The following is a 17665-nucleotide window of genomic DNA, read 5'->3' as shown; positions in this document are numbered from 1 at the left end:
GCAGAGAGAGAGGGAGACACAGAATCGGAAACAGGCTCCAGGCTCCGAGCCATCAGCCCAGAGCCTGACGCGGGGCTCGAACTCACGGACCGCGAGATCGTGACCTGGCTGAAGTCGGACGCTTAACCGACTGCGCCACCCAGGCGCCCTAGATTATCTTTATTTTCAAAGAAACAAAACACTACAAATACAAGTACAGTCCCACTTTCCACCCCTATCTACCCAGAAATAACACCCCACTTAAAATGAGTATTAACAAACTTATACATATTTTGTTCTTCTTTTGAGTAAACTTGCTAAATGTTTGGTACCATATCTATACTCAACCTTTTTTTTTTTTAACCTACAAGTTTTTGAGATTTGTACACATTGACACATTCAAATCTAGTTCATTCATTTCATTCTTATGCTTCTCACTGGACCAAACTACAACGTATTTTTTCATGTACAAATATCTTTGTACATGCCTCCTTGAACAAGAGTTTCTCCCTGATAAGCCCCAGTAGCAGAAACGTTGAGTTACAGAGAACATGCATTGTCAATTTTATTTGCTAGTTCTAAATTGCCTTCCAAAATTATACCCATTGCCCTCCCTCCAGTCCTGCATTAGTGTTCTTATTTCTCCACATTATCACTAACAGTTGATATTAGCAAAATTAATAAATATGAAAATATAAAATGTTATATCTTTGTTTTAATTAACATTTTCTAATTCCTAAAGAGGCTGGACATCTTTACATATATTTATTGGACATCTTTCTTCCTCTCTGAATTTACTATTACATCTTTCGGCAATATTTCTTTTGATATTTTCAATTTCTAAAAGCATTTTATATATTCTGGACATAGATATTTCATTGGTAATATGAGTTGCAGCTGTTTTCTCTGTGACTTGCGTGTTCATTTTTTTTTTACGTTTTATCATACAGAAGTTTTTTGTCTTAATGTAGGAAAATGTATAAATATTTTCCTGTTTGCGCTTTGCATTTAAGAATTATCTACTAATGGCATAAAGAATACCTCCCATTTTTTTATTAAAAGTTTTAGAGCTTCTTTTGGTATTTATTTATTTAAAAAAATTTTTTTAATGTTTGTTTATTTATTTTTGAGAGACAGAGTGTGAGCAGGGGAGGTGCAAAGAGAGAGAAAGACACAGAATCTGAAGAGGCTCCAGGCTCTGAGCTGTCAGCACAGAGCCCGACGCGGGGCTTGAACTCACAAGCTGTGAGAGCATGACCTGAGCCAAAGTCAGATGCTTAACCAACTGAGCCACCCAGGCGTCCCTGGTATTTAGATTTTTAACCTCACTGGAATGTATTTTTGTGAATGATGTGGTATGGAAATCTAAATTTATCTTGTACTCTAACATAGCCAGTATCTTCAGAAGTATTTGTTAAATAGCTCATCCTTTCCTATGGATTTTATCAGCTCTCAAATATAAAGCTCCCAAATATACATTGGTCTGATTTCAGTCTCTCTATTCTCTAGCAGTCTATTTGTCTATCTGCCCAAGTACCTCACGGTTTTAAACAATACATTTTCATATTACTGCCTAGGATCTGATAAAATGACTCATTGACCTTTTGTTGTTTTTTTCCTAGTCACTAAGGCTAATAGACTTTTGTACCCTGCCCCTTACATCAGTCAAAGGCTTCAGGCTGCCCCCTGGATGAGAGGGCAAAACTTCCAGGGCATTTCTGGGTAAGGTGGCTCCGTGAGCCTAAAGGCAATTCTCTGAAGTGTGTAGTCATAAGCCATTAGCAGCAAATACTTACAGCAGTGGAAAGATGGGTGAATAGTAGAAGGGATCTGGGTAGGTTTCTGGTACTGGGTCTCAAAAGTAAATAGACGGCACATTCAAATTGGGATAACTTATTTATTTTTTTTTTAATTTTTTTTTAACGTTTATTTATTTTTGAGACAGAGAGAGAGCATGAATGGGGGAGGGTCAGAGAGAGGGAGACACAGAATCTGAAACAGCCTCCAGGCTCTGAGCTGTCAGCACAGAGCCCAACGCAGGGCTCGAACTCACGGACCACAAGATCATGACCTGAGCCGAAGTCGGCCGCTTAACCGACTGAGCCACCCAGGCGCCCCTCAAATTGGGATAATTTAAAGACAGCGTATTTGCAAAGAGACTATAAATGTGTGTTTAGGGTTAGGAAAACTACAAGGGATAGAGGTGTTACTATTTCAAAAACTGGGTGGGGGTGAGGGAGGGCAGAGGGTAATGGCATAAAGCAGTTACTGGAACCATGAAAGTTTCATGAAGAGAAAGTTGCTTTGAGAGAAGTAATGACCTTCATCAGCCCAGAGTGACTACTGGTGGGGAAGGGAGGGAGGTTTAGGAAAATAAATACCCCAGTTTCATTCTCTTTCCTCCCTCTGACCTACTGCTGGACTCTCCATTTGCTAAGCTCAATGGGAAGCCAGAGGAAGTTTTTAATACACTGCATATAGAACAACCCCCTGGAGGAGAGCTCAATGGGAAGGATGGAAATGAATGCGGACATTGTTTTCCATAAAGGCAAATAAAAGATGTTTCAGACAAACAAATGTCACCTTCTCTGAGCAATCTTTTCAACCATGCTATCTAAAATAATGTGCCTCTGGGGTGCCTGGTTGGCTTGGTTAGGTTTCCAACTCTTGATTTAGGCTCAGGTCATGATCTCACAGTTCGTGGGGATGCTGGGCTCTGTGCTGAAAGCATGGAGCCTGCTTGGGATTCTCTGTCTCTCTCTCTCTCTGCCCCTCCCCTGCTCACCTGCATGTGCTCTCTCTAAGTAAACTAGAAACTAAATTAATTAATTAATTAAGGTGCCTCCAATCTCTGTCCTTTGTCACTACCCCAACCCCCTACTCAGCTATCTCCCTTCAAAGCACTTATATTTACATGAAATTATATTAAAATTTTCCACAATAATGAAAAGGCAAACCCAAGATAGCTGGGCAAAGTACAAAAATAAATAATTCACTAAACAAAAGTATAAATGTTTAACCACATTAATAATCAAATAAACAAAACGCATTTTAAAATACATAATTTTTTACCTATCAAATTGACATATATTTTTTTAAAATTTTATGATGTTTATTTTTTGAGAGAGAGAGAGAGTGCAAATCCGGGAAGAGCTGAGAGAGGGAGACACAGAATCTGAAGCAGGCACCAGGCTCTGAGCTGTCAGCCAACAGCCTGAGGCGGGGCTTGAACTCACAAACCATGAGATCGTGACCTGAGCTGAATCCCGGCGCTTAACCGACTGAGCCACCCAGGTGCCCGGACAAATATTTAATACAGCAATTTCCAATGATATGGTTTGAGGAAAATACCTAAGGCCGGAGTATAAAATTGGTGAAATATTTCTTAACAGTAATTTGAGAATTTCTACCAAAAAATTTTAAGATGTTGTTTTACCCAGGCATTCCTCTCTTAGGGATGTATTGTGGGAAATAATTCAAGATGTTCCCAAAGATGACAGTTATTTACAATGGCTAAAAACTGCCAACAATCTATCTGTCCAATAACAGGAAATAGTTTATCGATGTCTCCCAAAATGTGTTCCTTAGAGCACTAGTGTCATAAGATTCTGCTTGAGAAAGAGTTCCACAGTAATTAAGTGTGGGAATTCCCTTGGAATGAAAGGAAAAATTTACAAGCCAGGCTCACGTGACATAAAAGCTAAGCGACTACGTGGGTTCATAGTGAGTTCAAAATTCTAAATTTCGTCTTATTAGCCCTGAGTGCCAACCATCAGAACTAACAGAAGCAGGTCCACTATGAAGGCGTTTAGCCCTCCACAAAAGTACCTTGTGGTCAGGTGGAGGGGTGACCCCCCCGCTACAGCCACAGCGACCTCCGACTTTTGTGCTTTTGGCTCTCCCGACTAGAGCCTAGCCAGCCAAAGGACACCACACCACGCAGGCGCAGGAGCAGGCGCAGGCGCAGCGAGCAGCCAGTAGCGAGGCCAAGCCACGCCCCCTGCCCTGCAGCGCAGTTACGCCTGGGCGGGGATTTGACAGCAACTTTCAGTCATCGCACTACAGACGGTAGTGTGCCCTTTCAGATCTTCAGCCCAGCACGCACACTGAAAGTCTGAGTGGTGAGTTCTGATGTCTGCAATACGGGGCAAAGTTAACTAATTGGTTCACTAATTAAACGGATTGATTATCATTTTAACTGAAATTCATTTTTATGTTTTACATGAGATAATTCATTGTGTCGTTTGTTACCCATTTAGAATTTTAAAAGAACGAACATTTATTATTTCACAGTTTCTGTGGGTCAGGAATCTGGGCACAGCTTAGCTGGATGGCTCGGACTCAGTCAGTCATGAAATTGCAGGCAGGCTGTCAGCTAGGTCTGGGTTCACTTGACCCGGGAAGGTTCAGTTTGGAAGCTTACTCCTGTCATTGGCATGATGCAGTTCTTCACCAGCTGTTGGCTGAAGGCCTCCTTCTGTTCCTATCCATAGGACATACCCAATATGGCAGGCAGCTTCTCTCAGAGTAAGCCAGAAAGAGTGCAAGAGCCTAAGAAAGAAGCCACAATCTTTTTGTAACCTAATCTCAGAAGTGACATCTCATCACTTTTGCCATATTCTGTTAGAATCCAGGCACTAGGTGCAGCTCACACTCAAGGAGAGGGGTTACACACAGGCAGAACACCAGGAGGTGGGGATCACTGGGGCCCTTTAGCTGCTGCCTGTTACAGTCATTAACATGAAAGCCCTTGAAATTCTTAAGCGACTAAGACTTGCTAAGTAGCCCCTTCTCTAATCACAACGGAGATCTGACAGAAGGGTGGAGGAAGGGACCACAAAGAGATACTGAATTTGTGAAATAGATGGGTAGATACCTAACATCGGGTTTTTTTTTCCAATTTAGTTTAGTGAAGATTTTCACTGACTGGAGGAGGTTCTTGGGGCCCCGGGGAAGGAAAATGGGAGTGGATGGGTACTGACAGGAAAGGCAAAGGGTGGAGAAAAGAGAGAAAAGTTCTCAGAAACAATTTTCCCAAGGGCTAATTCAGCTTTATCACAGCAGTGTCACTTCAACCCATTCTGGGCTCATTTCTGGTGCAAATAATCTAGGCCTCTTGTGGCTCATCTGCTTCCTCCTGCTTTTATGTACATTTTTTGCCATGTCTTGCTCCTTTGTACCTTAAGAAAATTCAGAAAGGAAAGAAAAGCTGGTAATATTCAAAGCAATCCAGTATTTTATTGCACTTAATCTCCAGAGTGAAAGAATAACGTTCTCCACTCTTGTTTCCAATGCCTATGTAGTTACACAGATAATTGGGTAAGTTAACGGGGAAACTCTAAATAATTGCACAAGTCAGCACAATCAATTGAGGAATTAAAAAAACAATTGTTTTGATCTTAAATCCCTCAAATGTGGGACCTCAGTCAATTTATTTGTCAATAAATTGGTACCCCTCTTTCTCAACATTTGTGGGAATACTGTTTTTCCTCCTGAATTGACACAAACGATCTCATCCTTCCACCTACAATTTACTCAGTGAGACATATAAAAGTGGGGTCTATTTTTGGCTCCCTAGCAAAGCTGCTAAAGGGTATAATCTTTTTCTCTGCCCTGCCTGAGATGGACTAGGTGCCATAGGAGGTCTTTTCTATTTCTAATTTTTACAACACCTTTCAGCAAACAGCAGGTAAACAATTTTAATACAAGGCCATTTCCATTATGTGTCTGCTAGAGAATATGTCCCTGCATTAAAATAAACAGTAATAATATAAAAAAAGTTTGCTCATACAATAATAGCAACCTTCCTAAATTACAGTGATTGTGCCACCCAGCAGTATAATACAAAATGTGGTTTTTATCCCAAAAGACACAGAATTTATTATTTTCCACCTACCTGGCATTTTAGAGCACTTGGAACCAGGTTTCTGAAAGAACAATTCAGTACATTAGCTCTCAAATACAAAAAATATATTTTCAGCATTGAAATGACTCATTTAAAGCAGCACTTCAACAAAATGCTGTCCACCCTGCCCTGGTAATTATGTCACGTCTGGTGTATACTAATTTACACAGTGTATTGTTTTCCTGCGTAATTAAGGCTATTAAGCCGAATTCTGAGGCTGTGGTTAATTAATTAAACAAGCACGCAGAGAAGTTACTGACAGAGTCAGAGCCTTGTTTCCACTCTCCTGGTGGGCAAGATGCTAAAGAAATGGCTGTCACCTGGGACTCTCCCTCAGTCACAATTTTCTATTCACAGGGAAAAGTACAAAAGTCATTTCCCAAAAAGTAGACATTTCAATTCATCGCCCCACAATCTCTCACCACGGAATCACCAAGCATGACATAGTATTTAGAAATAAAAGCATATAATGAAACTGATTACCACTTCTCCATACTTTCATCAAAGTGAAGGGTGTTCCAATATACTTGCTTTGGGTTACCTTCAGATACTATCTCTTCATGGATTATAAACTAGATTAAGTCAGGGGAAGGTGCTTTGTCCAGACTTTTCATTCTTTTCAAGGTGCTTTCTCCAGACTTTTCATTGTTTTCAAATTCATCCAGAATAGTAGATCTAAGTGTTCTTTGTGTCAGCCACGAACACATATGAGAAAATCCTAACTGGCTTGGGTTTCACAATCCTTAAACAATTGTAACATTTCTAATTTTTTTTACACCACACCAATGCTGTGCTTTCCACCCAGTGCACTAGCCCAGGACACTGCCCCCAAAGCACTGGAGAAAAGTAGGATACCCAGAAGCAATGATCTTCAGTATCTCTTTTTCACAGTTATGTAGCCTTTTCAAACATGTCCTTAAAAACTAATCTTTAGACATCTCTTTCAAATGTTCTGGTTTTTTTTAACTTTTTATAAATGTAAATTTGTATTACAAAATAAATATTTGTATTTCACAATGACTTCATATTTGGAAAATGTTAACTTCTCTCTTTCAACTATTCGTAGTGATTATTTGATTATTACTAATCATTGCAGGAGTAGTTATCGAATCTTACTACTGTTACTGTGTCCAAGAACCCAGATCTTCAGGAGAAGTGGGGAACCCACTGTATGAAGAAATGCTATAAATCAGATAAATGCCAGTGTATGGTACTATTCTGTGTATGTTCTGGCAACATAATTAGGAGATCAAGTATAAGACAATTCAGAATTCTTTAATGCACTTAAAATCACTGTCATGAAGCAATGGATGGCAAATTTGCATGTGAAAGGAGTGTGAACAGCATGTAGGAAGAATTGTGAAATTACTATAGTATTTATTATTATAACTTGGTGTCATGCTAGTCTCATTTTAGAATGAACTATAAGAATGGATTAAATTAGTGCCATTTTCTTTCCTTGTTAACATCTTTGTCACAAGAGCAAGCTGTCAGAATTTTATCTAAAATAGGCCATGGATTATTCCTCATGATAGTTGGCCATTTCTAAACTGTGGCTTTGATTGGTTGTTCTTACCCCTGTCCATGCAGACATGTAGGTTGAACACAGGGAAATAATAATCTTTTAAGAAACTAATCAGGTTGCAGACACCCTGATAAAGGTAGGAAGGACAGTATTATGTTACGATTTCAAAACAGCCTTTGCTCATAAAACATTATCTTCCGAGAAAATGCTTTTGACTATTGCTAAAAAAAATACTCTTTGACACATGACTTTAGAATAAGGACTACTCAGAGATGTGTAATCTTATTAGTATTTCTCCAAGTTTTTTAACTGTCAGAAGATAATGTACAATGAACATTTCTCTCAGGGGTCAGGAGCACCATGGTCTAGTCAACTTTAAGATAAATGGTGATCAGAATTTGATGATTTGTTACTTTCTTCCTGTGTCTTTATCTCACTCATTGGTCCCCTAGGCCTCAGTTTCTACATATAATGTGGAAGCTCTATTAGTACAGCTTTTTCAGAGAAACAGAACCAGTGGGATATAAAAGGAGATTTATTCTGAAGAATTGACTCACCCAATTATGGAAGCTGAGAAGTGCCATGACCTGCCTTCTGTGAGCTGAAGACTCAGGAAACCCAGTGGTGTAATTCAGTTCAAGTACAAAGGCCTGGGAAACAGGGCAGCTGATGTAAATCTCAGTTGAAGGGCAAGAAAAAAGGTGATAAGCCCACCCACTTTCGGGAAGGTTAATCTACTTCACTGAGTCCACTGATTCAAATGCTAATCTCATTCAGCAACATCCTCACCGACACATCTAGAAATGTTTAACCAGATATATGGGCATCCACTGATTCAGTCAAGCCAACACATAAAACTATCACAGATGCCCCTTTCCACTATGATTTTCCTCCCTGCCAATTCCTCCTAACAGGGGTTACTATAGGTCTTGGTTTGCCTGGGACTGTCCCACTTTATGCCTGTTGTCTTAGTTCAACTATTAGAAGCATTTTCTTTCACTCTCAAAAGTACCCCAGCTTGAACAATACATTATATGATCATACAATCATAATACTTTCTAAGAGCCTCTCTGAGACTCATCACTGTTTATATTTTACTACATAGATATGTCTTTATATTTTACTACATAGATAGCTCCCTTACTAGACTGATTTGAGGACAGAATCTAGCTTCACTCATCTTTTTGGTTATCACAGGGCCTTGTACAGAGTATATACCTAATAAATATTTTTTTAATTAATGAAAATATAGAGTGCTAAATCACTTCAGTGCCCAAAACTATAGTCATTAACAGTTTTGAAAAACTAGTATCTAGAAGAAGATAGCCTTATTTTATACTGAGTAGATCAAACCCCACTTGAAACATCTGTGTAGTAGGTGACAAGGCTTCTGGGTAGAATTTTCATGTGTACCTTAGATGAGAGCACCCAGCTAAGGAAGCGAGTGCAGCTAGCATTCAGCCTTACTCCATTTGTCATTAATATATGTTCTATTTGGTCTAGTGGAGACCTGCTACCTAGTTTCCAGAGGTCAACACAGGTTTTATGGGACCTGAAACTTATACAGTTTGGTGTGGGGGTGGGGGGGCAGGAGCACTTTCAGAATCAACAAAAAAACTTATGAATACAAAACTAGGTATGAAGGTCAATACTTATTTAGAATAAGAAGTCAAATTTGGAAAAGTTATCAAAGTATCACAAAATTCATAGGAATAATGCAATACTTTTGTTATTTATCTGTTTGGCATACCTCTATAATACTGTTTCTCCTGCTTTTTGGCTACAGAAACTTTTTCTTAAAGACTATTATATTATTTCTTTTTTAAGTAATCTCTACCCCCAACATGGAGCTCAAACCCACGACTCCCAACATCAAGCATCTCATGCTCTACCAACTTAGCCAACCAGGCACCACTGGCTACAGAATACTTAAGTGATTTTTTGGCATGTGGTACCCCTTTCCCCAGTGCCATCTGTTGAAGAGACTGTTCTTTTCTCATTGAATGGCCTTGGAGCCCTTGTTGAAAATCAACTGACCATATACATAAAAATTTATTTCTGGGCTCTCAATTCTATTCGATCAGTCCATATGTGTATCCTTATGCCAGTAACACACTGTTTGGATTACTATATCTTTGTAGTAAGTTTTGAAATCAAGAAATATGAGTCTTCCACTTTGTTCTTCTTTTTCACAATTATTTTGATTATTCAAGGTCCTCTGAAATCCTATGTATTTCATTTCAATTTTCAAATCAGGACTATAGCAGCTAGAGTAATTTAACTGTATACAGAAGTGATTGCAAACATATAAATGGATCCCACTGAATCCAAATAGTATGCATTCCAAATCAACTTTCACTTAGTTGTATCCAAGAACTGCTACGGGCTGCTAATGCACTACCCTACCTGTGATGGACGGGAAGTTGAAATGGAAAGGCATAGACAGCAATGGATAAAATACCTTCTTTTGGCAAGTTTTGCTAAGACATATGCCCATATGAACTCATTTCTAGGGCCCCATGTGTGTGAGGTACCCTGAAATTTTTGCTTCACTGTAAATTTGGCTCCTAGGCTTTATGAGCCCATGAGAACAACCCGCAAATACCTAAATGACATCATATAGAAGTTGGAATTAGGATTTGACTGAGACTACTCTGAGGGTACTGAATGTACTGACTTTAATCTCTGAGAATGATTGATTTAATAATCTGTATTTTGGGGTCTACACCGCACCAAAGCAGCTTTGTGGAAAGTAAGAAATAAATCCAGTCAATCATGTGAATTTATCAACTACACAATCCCAGATAACCTGATGTATAAACAAAGCTTCTCAGTTTAGAACATTATCAGTGAGAAATCTATCTTTTTACATCTGTTTCTGTGTGTCTCCCTTCATTGATCTTAAGTTTAAGAACAGAAATTCTCGGGGCGCCTGGGTGGCGCAGTCGGTTAAGCCTCCGACTTCAGCCAGGTCACGATCTCGCGGTCCGTGAGTTCGAGCCCCGCGTCAGGCTCTGGGCTGATGGCTCGGAGCCTGGAGCCTGTTTCCGATTCTGTGTCTCCCTCTCTCTCTGCCCCTCCCCCGTTCATGCTTTGTCTCTCTCTGTCCCAAAAATAAATTAAAAAAACAAAAAAACGTTGAAGAACAGAAATTCTCCATCTTTAAATCCCCAACATCTAGCTCAGCATCTAGCCTATTCTGGTTGCATACAAGAGGTACAAATATGTTTTTTTAATCAGTGGAGGAATTAATAAAGGTTTAGATTATTAACCCACAATTTTTATTTAGTGCTTATTGTACACAAAGTATTATGTGGGAAAACTTTTCTTTTGTCCCTCAGGAATCACATGACATTTTAAGAAAATAAGAATTATAGGGGTGCCTCGGTGGCTCAGTTGGTTAAGCATCCAGGTCAGGATCTCACAGTTTGTGAGTTCAAGCCCTGTGTCAGGCTCTGTGCTGACTGAGCAGAGCTTGGAGCCTGCTTCAAATTCTGTGTCTTCCTCTCTGTCTGCCCCTCCCCTACTCACACTTTCTCTCTCTCTTTCAGAAATGAATAAACAATTAAAAAAAATTTTATTAAAGAACGGTAGGGAGACTATCACAGTTAATTCAAAGGAATTGAATGGCTCTGAGTGAAATAATAGACAAGTAGAAATAAATAGACCAGTTTCCGGTCAATGTCACATTTACTCAAGTTTGTTTAAAGCCTTCGGAGTGCAGACGCCCCAGGGCTCTTTTTGCTAAAGAAGAATCATTCCTTCAGTGACAACTTGTGCTGTTCCCTTAGGAATACACTAAGACTGACATATTCTGTCCATGTGGAGCTAATAGTCCTACAGAACTAGATACACACAATCACAATCCCCAGATGATGATGAGATTCAACTACAGCAGCTTACATTCTTTTATTATTAAGGGTCTTCTGACCCCAGTTTCTAACGTGCAAGGGTGGAGGGGGACATGTTTTCCCAACAACAACAGCAACTGCTGTCTACTTAAGATAGCATCATATTCCACAGGTAAAGGGGGTCACTCCTACAAGACAGCCCTTACCCCCCCTACACACACACACACACACTTCAGATGCCAGTAGAGAGTTCAAGTTGTCACCGGGGCTTTAGATGAAATTGCTAAAGGTCAGAGATTCCAACCACCCACTCCTTGGGTCTGATTAATTTGCTAGAGCAGCTCACAGAACTCAGAGAAACATTTTACTCACTAGATTACTGAATTTATTATGAAAGGACATAACTCAGTAACAGCCAGATGGATGAGATGCCCAGGGCAAGGTATGCTGGAAAGGGCTCCAGGCTTACCATACCTTCTCCAGGGTGCCAGTCTTCCAGCACCTCCATGTATTCACCAGTCCAGAAGCTCTCTGAACTTTGGGTTTTTATGGAGGCTTCATTAAAAAGGCATGATCGGGGCACCATGGGAGGCTCAGTCCGTTAAGTAGCTAACTTCAGCTTAGGTCATGATCTCACGGTCCATGGGTTCAAGCCCCGCATCAGGCTCTGTGCTGACAGTTCAGAACCTGGAGCCTGCTTCAGATTCTGTGTGTCCCTCTCTCTCTGCCCCTCCCCTGTTTCTCTCTCTCTCTCAAAAATAAACAAACATTAAAAAATTTTTTAAAAATAAAGGCACAATTAAGGAAATCATTGATCATTGGTGATTGAACTCAACCTCCAGTTCCTCTCCCCTGCCCAGAGGTCAAGGGGTGAGACTGAAAGTGCTGACCCTCCAATCACATGGTTGGCTCCACTGGCAACTAGCCTCCATCCTTAGATGCAGTCCAAAAGTCACCTCAGTAACATAAGAAGACACCTGTATAGCTGTCATCAGTTAGGAAATTCCAAGGGATTTAGGAGTTCTGTGCCAGATATGGGGATGAATACCAAATACATATTTCTTATTATAAATCACAGTATCACAAATTGTTAAGTTGCTCAGGTCTCTGTCTCATGCAGTTAGCAGGTGGCAGTAGCTGCCCCAGTGAGGTAATCAAGATCCCATCCAGGAATGAGCTACAGATAGCAGTCAGTACTGCCAGTGTGTTCTGTAGCACTTAGACATCAAAGCAGAGAGAAATTGAGAATTGTAACAAAAGGTTTTTTAGTTGAATTGTTATTATGGACTGAATGTTGTGTCTTCCCAGAATTCATATGGTGAAACCCTAATCTCTGTGTGATAGTATTTGCAGGTAGGGCCTTTGGTAGGTAATCAGATCAAAAAGGTAGAACCCTCATAAATGAGATTAGTGTCCTTATAAGAAAAAAACAAAGTGAAACAAGAACTAACTAGCTCTTTTTCCACCTTGTGAGGACACAATGAAAAGGCAGCCACTGCCAACTATGAAGAAAGCCCTTATCAGAAAGTGACCATGCCAGCACCCTGATCTTGGACTTCCAGCCTCCAGAACTGTGAGAAATAAATTTATGTTGCAGATAAACCATCCAGTTGATGGTATTTTTGTTATAGCCACCCAAATTGCCTAAGACAACTGTTCTTAAATTTCTTTCATTTTACCTTTTTTGTGTGTGACAAATTTTGCCTTCAAATATTAACCATGCTTAGTCAGTAGACATGCTGTTTATGAGTGAGGACAAATAAAACATTAAAAACCAAAGCTTATCTGCCAAAAGCAAAACCAGCCTAAATCTCAGATATACTACGTGTGGAACTAAGAAAGGTAGATGAGAGGAGAATAAAGAATGTCCATAAAAATGGACATTGCTCATTTGGATAAGGCAGAAAAGAAACAGTAATGTTTTATTCTCTACAGTAAATTTGATGATTCAGGAAACAGAAGCTTAAGTGCTTTAGTATTACAAATTTCGATATTTTAAAGAGAAAATTTTAACCTGTAGCATCAAAAACATTGATGTTTGTTAAGTTTAGGAGAAGCGAGAACAGGACCTTGTTGTGGGAGTCTGGAACAAAAGGACCTGCAGGGAGAGGCAGAGTGCTGAGAGGCTGGGTGCCGGCCTTGGTAACATGTGGCCTGGGCTGGAATCCTAGCTCTGCCTCTTTCTCACTCTTCGACTTTGGACATGTAATTCTACATCTCTGTGCCTCAGTTTCCTCATCTGCTTTATGGGGAGGAAGATATTAATATTTGTATTCTAGATTACTATGCATAATCTCCTATACCTACTTTAATTATACTAACGTAGTGTTATGAGGAGATAACTTAGTTAAATCATTTCCTCTGCCTTGCCTAGTACCTGGTACTTCATAAACACTCAGTGAACTCTCAGAAGAAAATCTTTCAGGGGCACCTAGATGGCTCAGTTGGTTAAGGGTCCGACTTCGGCTCAGGTCATGATCTCATAGTTCATGGGTTCAAGCCCCAAGTCAGGCTCTGTGCTGACAGCTCAGAACCTGGAGCCTGTTTTGGATTCTATATCTCCCCCTCTCAGCCCCTCCCCTGCTCACTCACTCTCTCTCTCTGAAAGATAAATAAACATTAAGAAAGAAAGAAAGAAAGAAAGAAAGAAAGAAAGAAAGAAAGAAAAGAAAGAAAGAAAACCTTTCAAATTTTACTGACTTTTTTGCCTGGTTCTATATACTCAATATTTTTTTTTTTTAATTTTTTTTTCCAACGTTTTTTATTTATTTTTGGGACAGAGAGAGACAGAGCATGAACGGGGGAGGGGCAGAGAGAGAGGGAGACACAGAATCTGAAACAGGCTCCAGGCTCCGAGCCGTCGGCCCAGAGCCTGATGCGGGGCTCGAACTCACGGACGCGAGATCGTGACCTGGCTGAAGTCGGACGCTTAACCGACTGCGCCACCCAGGCGCCCCTATATACTCAATATTTGACTTTTATTAAAATGAGTTTTAAAAGACTGCTATTATTGCCATAACTATTGAGTGCCTATTACTACATCATGAAATGGGTGAGCATATATGACAACTATCAGCATTTAATCCAAACGGGCAATCCTGGACCCTCTGGCAATTTTTTCCATATACTAATTTGTTATTAGGTTCATCTGGAGGTGCCATTTATGAGACCCCCACACAAACCAAACCATTAATCAGAATTAATCACAGGAGTAAGATAAAAGCCTATGGCCAGCCCTGGGCCAGAGCAGCCTCTTACGCAGTCAGAATGCATTAAAACTGTGGACACCGCAGTTTTTTGCAAAGGATGTGGAAGGGGAGAGGAAACAAGCAAACAGGTTTCAGAGATTAAAGAAAATATGATCTTCAAATGAACCTGACTTAATGCCGCTTACAAGGGTCAGATCAAGGGTGAAGAAATGAGAATTGGCCAAACACTAGAGCAATTTCCAGCTATATAAAAAGCCACATATTCTTTTCTTCACCTACAACAGAAAATACACTGAGAGACAAGGAGGGTTGATCGTGGATGCCAAAAATGTACTTTCCATTCTTTGAGGCTTCTAAAGTCTCTTCCTTTATCCATTTTCTATTTTTCCTCATATTGCCATTCTCTGTTTTTGTCAATGACCTTTCTTCAATACAACTCAGCCTCTGTCTAATGGCCTGAAGAGGACTTCTTCACATGATGGAAAGCTTTAGATTTAAGATCCACCCCCCCCCCCCCACTTCATTAGAGGGAAAAGTGAACAGCCTCTATGTGCTGGGTGTTAATGAATGTGAAGAAAGATTTTTTTTTTTATGTGTTTTACACATTATGTTCTTGACTCCTAGAGGTGCTACAATAAATTGCCGCGCTTCATTTACAAGGAGCCATAACAGAAGCAAAATGAGAATCTGGCGACAAATTGCTTCTCAGTCACCCTGGGTCAGGCTGTTGGGGCTAATGAGAAGAGGGGCTCTAATTTTAAACTCCTCCTCAACCAAGCTATTCCTGCATTAATGTTCACTGTTGTAAATTGTAAAGTCAAATGAAGGAGCGCTGTTGAAAATTAACCAGTATTTTTATCCTTTGAGTACCCAATAGAGCATATTTTGGCTTCTGTAGCTTGTGGTTATCGAAGGCAGCTCAGCTTACACCAGGAGTGCCAGCCTTCTCCATGGACTCCCCCCCCTCCTCGATATCACACCACTCTCCTAATTCCTCTGGCTTTTACACCCAAGCCTTCCTTCCACCTTCACAAAGAAAAATCTACTGGCAAAAGTAAGTAGTATAGGTTTTCAACAAGATTATAATGTGGCCTACAGGAACAGTGTTTGAAACCAGCCTTTTTGTGGGTCCATTGAGCAAGATCCCATACACAAGCATTCAAAGTCAGAGAATTGTACTCTCCATTTAGTCCTGCTGTAAGTTTAATGCTCTGTAATTGTGCACATGGAGGAAGAGCCTAAGTAAATCACTGACCCTGTGAGGGCTGGAAGCACTTTGTCTTTGGAAGCCTAAAGCAGGATTTGAACAAATAATGAGAAACCAATGCAGTACCTGCCTTCCACAAAATACTTTCCTAATCCCACATTTTGCCAGTTCATAAAAGTAAACAGCAGGCAAAAAGAGATGCAGGAGAAAGGAAGATGTTTTATCAGACTATGTAGGATTTTGATCCCACATGGATGAACAGGCAACAACTCAAAATTCAAGGTTTGTATTTTGGGTTTTTTTGGTCATGTGTTTTAAGCGAGTATTAATGAAATGAAGTTCCTCTTCTGTGTAATGTGTCTGTCCGGGTGCATTCTTCCATGGAATCACTACATAAAATACAAATTAACCACACTACCCTAGTCTAATCATTGTAATCAGTTATGTTTTCATGTGTACATTACTGATATATAAGGCTGTTGTAGTTCTTGTGTGTGGTTTAATTGCTTGTTTTTGCATATCTTGTGTGATTGATGATGTTCTAGAAATCTTTTCCCCTAAAGGAGACTTTGTAAATTACTTTGTTTAGATGCTAATGATTGTATTTCATTAGTGGCCCTCTCATCCAGAATCATCTTTAAATGAATGAATATGCCATAATTAAAAATCTGAATTATGAATTACTTTGAAAGGAGACAACATTGTCCCGATTTCCCACTGCGACACAGTGTTATTTCAATTATGTAAATATGTTTAATCATTCCCCTTTTGTTTTTCTAATTATTTAATATTAATGTTGCTTTACCCCTTTATTGCTACAAGAAGGGATATGGCATCTTAAATGAGAGTACTTAGACAAGTGATACACAGATGACTAGATTAAAGCAGACATTTATCAGAATGCATAACCCATTTCAAAAACAAACATGCTATTAACATTCATACTAATATAGCAACACTGGCTATAATTGCACTTCATGAATGTTTTGTCTGTACAAATCTAATGTATTCACAATGAACAATTTCCAATTATTGTTTTTTCTTATAGAAAGTCCAAAACCCCTGGTGAAAGTTTCAATTATCTAGAGGTGTACATCTGAACCAACCAGAAGATCCCCATTTTTTCTACGGTAGGAAATACGCAGCTGCTCGAGTACTACTAGACATGACATATTCGACTTTCACCCACCCACCTTTGAACCTTCAAAAAACGTTTGCTAAAAAGAATGTGTTTTTAAGTCCCCCCCCTTTTTGCACTCACTCCCTGAAGTAGGAGAAATATTAGGAAATTTACTCTTCCACTCAACAGCTCTCACATGAGCCTTCAAGAAGCTACGCTTATGAGAGAAGCATGAACCCAGCAGAGGAGAGCTCCGGAGGGGTCACCGTGTATGACAGTCAACTTTATATATTCACACTTCAGGCATCTTATTCAAACCAACTGCAGAAGCCTGATTTGTTCTTTCGAAAACATTACGCTGACTTCAATTTAGACATTTCTATTTTGGTGCAGCTAGACTACACAGGAGTGTGTTCCTCTACCATTTAGTAATTTAGATACTTTCAATATTATTGCTAACTGACTCTTGAGGTATAAGAGCCTTAATTATGTTGGTTTAATATTTTGTGCTTAAATATTGTTATTTGTAAACTAACAGTGGGAAACACTACAACTTCCCCACGTTCCTTTCTTATTTCACTGTTACAATAAAATATGCTATTGTTGATTGACTGTTGAGTTTTATTAATAATATTAATATTAAGATCATGATGAAAATATTTGTACTTTCATTACATATTAAAAGAGTGAGAAATCTTTAAAGACCTCCTTTCTCAACCACATTTTTTTTTTTTTACTAATTTGAACCTTTAACTTTAGTAACCACAGAGACAAGAATTGGTGTTTAATATTGTATCTGGGTATAACTTGCACACAAACATACAAATTACTTCACTATATCTACAAAACCCTCGATGACATCACAGTAT

At 39.5% G+C, this 17665-nt stretch overlaps 2 long non-coding RNA genes across 2 annotated transcripts in view; one reads left to right on the top strand and one right to left on the bottom strand.

Annotated features, from left to right (window-relative positions):
• Positions 1-3885, bottom strand: part of LOC131517108 (uncharacterized) — a 34272-nt gene extending 30387 nt beyond the window's left edge. Inside the window, exon 1 of the long non-coding RNA XR_009264398.1 lies at positions 3808-3885. This is a non-coding gene — a long non-coding RNA (uncharacterized LOC131517108). The remainder of the gene's footprint in view (positions 1-3807) is intronic.
• Positions 3886-4013: 128 nt separating this feature from the next.
• Positions 4014-17388, top strand: LOC131517107 (uncharacterized). The gene is made up of 4 exons (XR_009264397.1): positions 4014-4100; positions 12735-12833; positions 15368-15523; positions 16725-17388. It is a non-coding gene; the product is annotated as an uncharacterized LOC131517107 (long non-coding RNA).
• Positions 17389-17665: the final 277 nt, after the last annotated feature.

This window comes from Neofelis nebulosa, chromosome 7 (assembly GCF_028018385.1).
Source record: "Neofelis nebulosa isolate mNeoNeb1 chromosome 7, mNeoNeb1.pri, whole genome shotgun sequence".
NCBI lineage: Eukaryota > Metazoa > Chordata > Mammalia > Carnivora > Felidae > Neofelis > Neofelis nebulosa.
The sequence above is the reverse complement of the archived record's forward strand: the minus strand, read 5'-3'. Positions and strand labels throughout refer to the sequence as shown.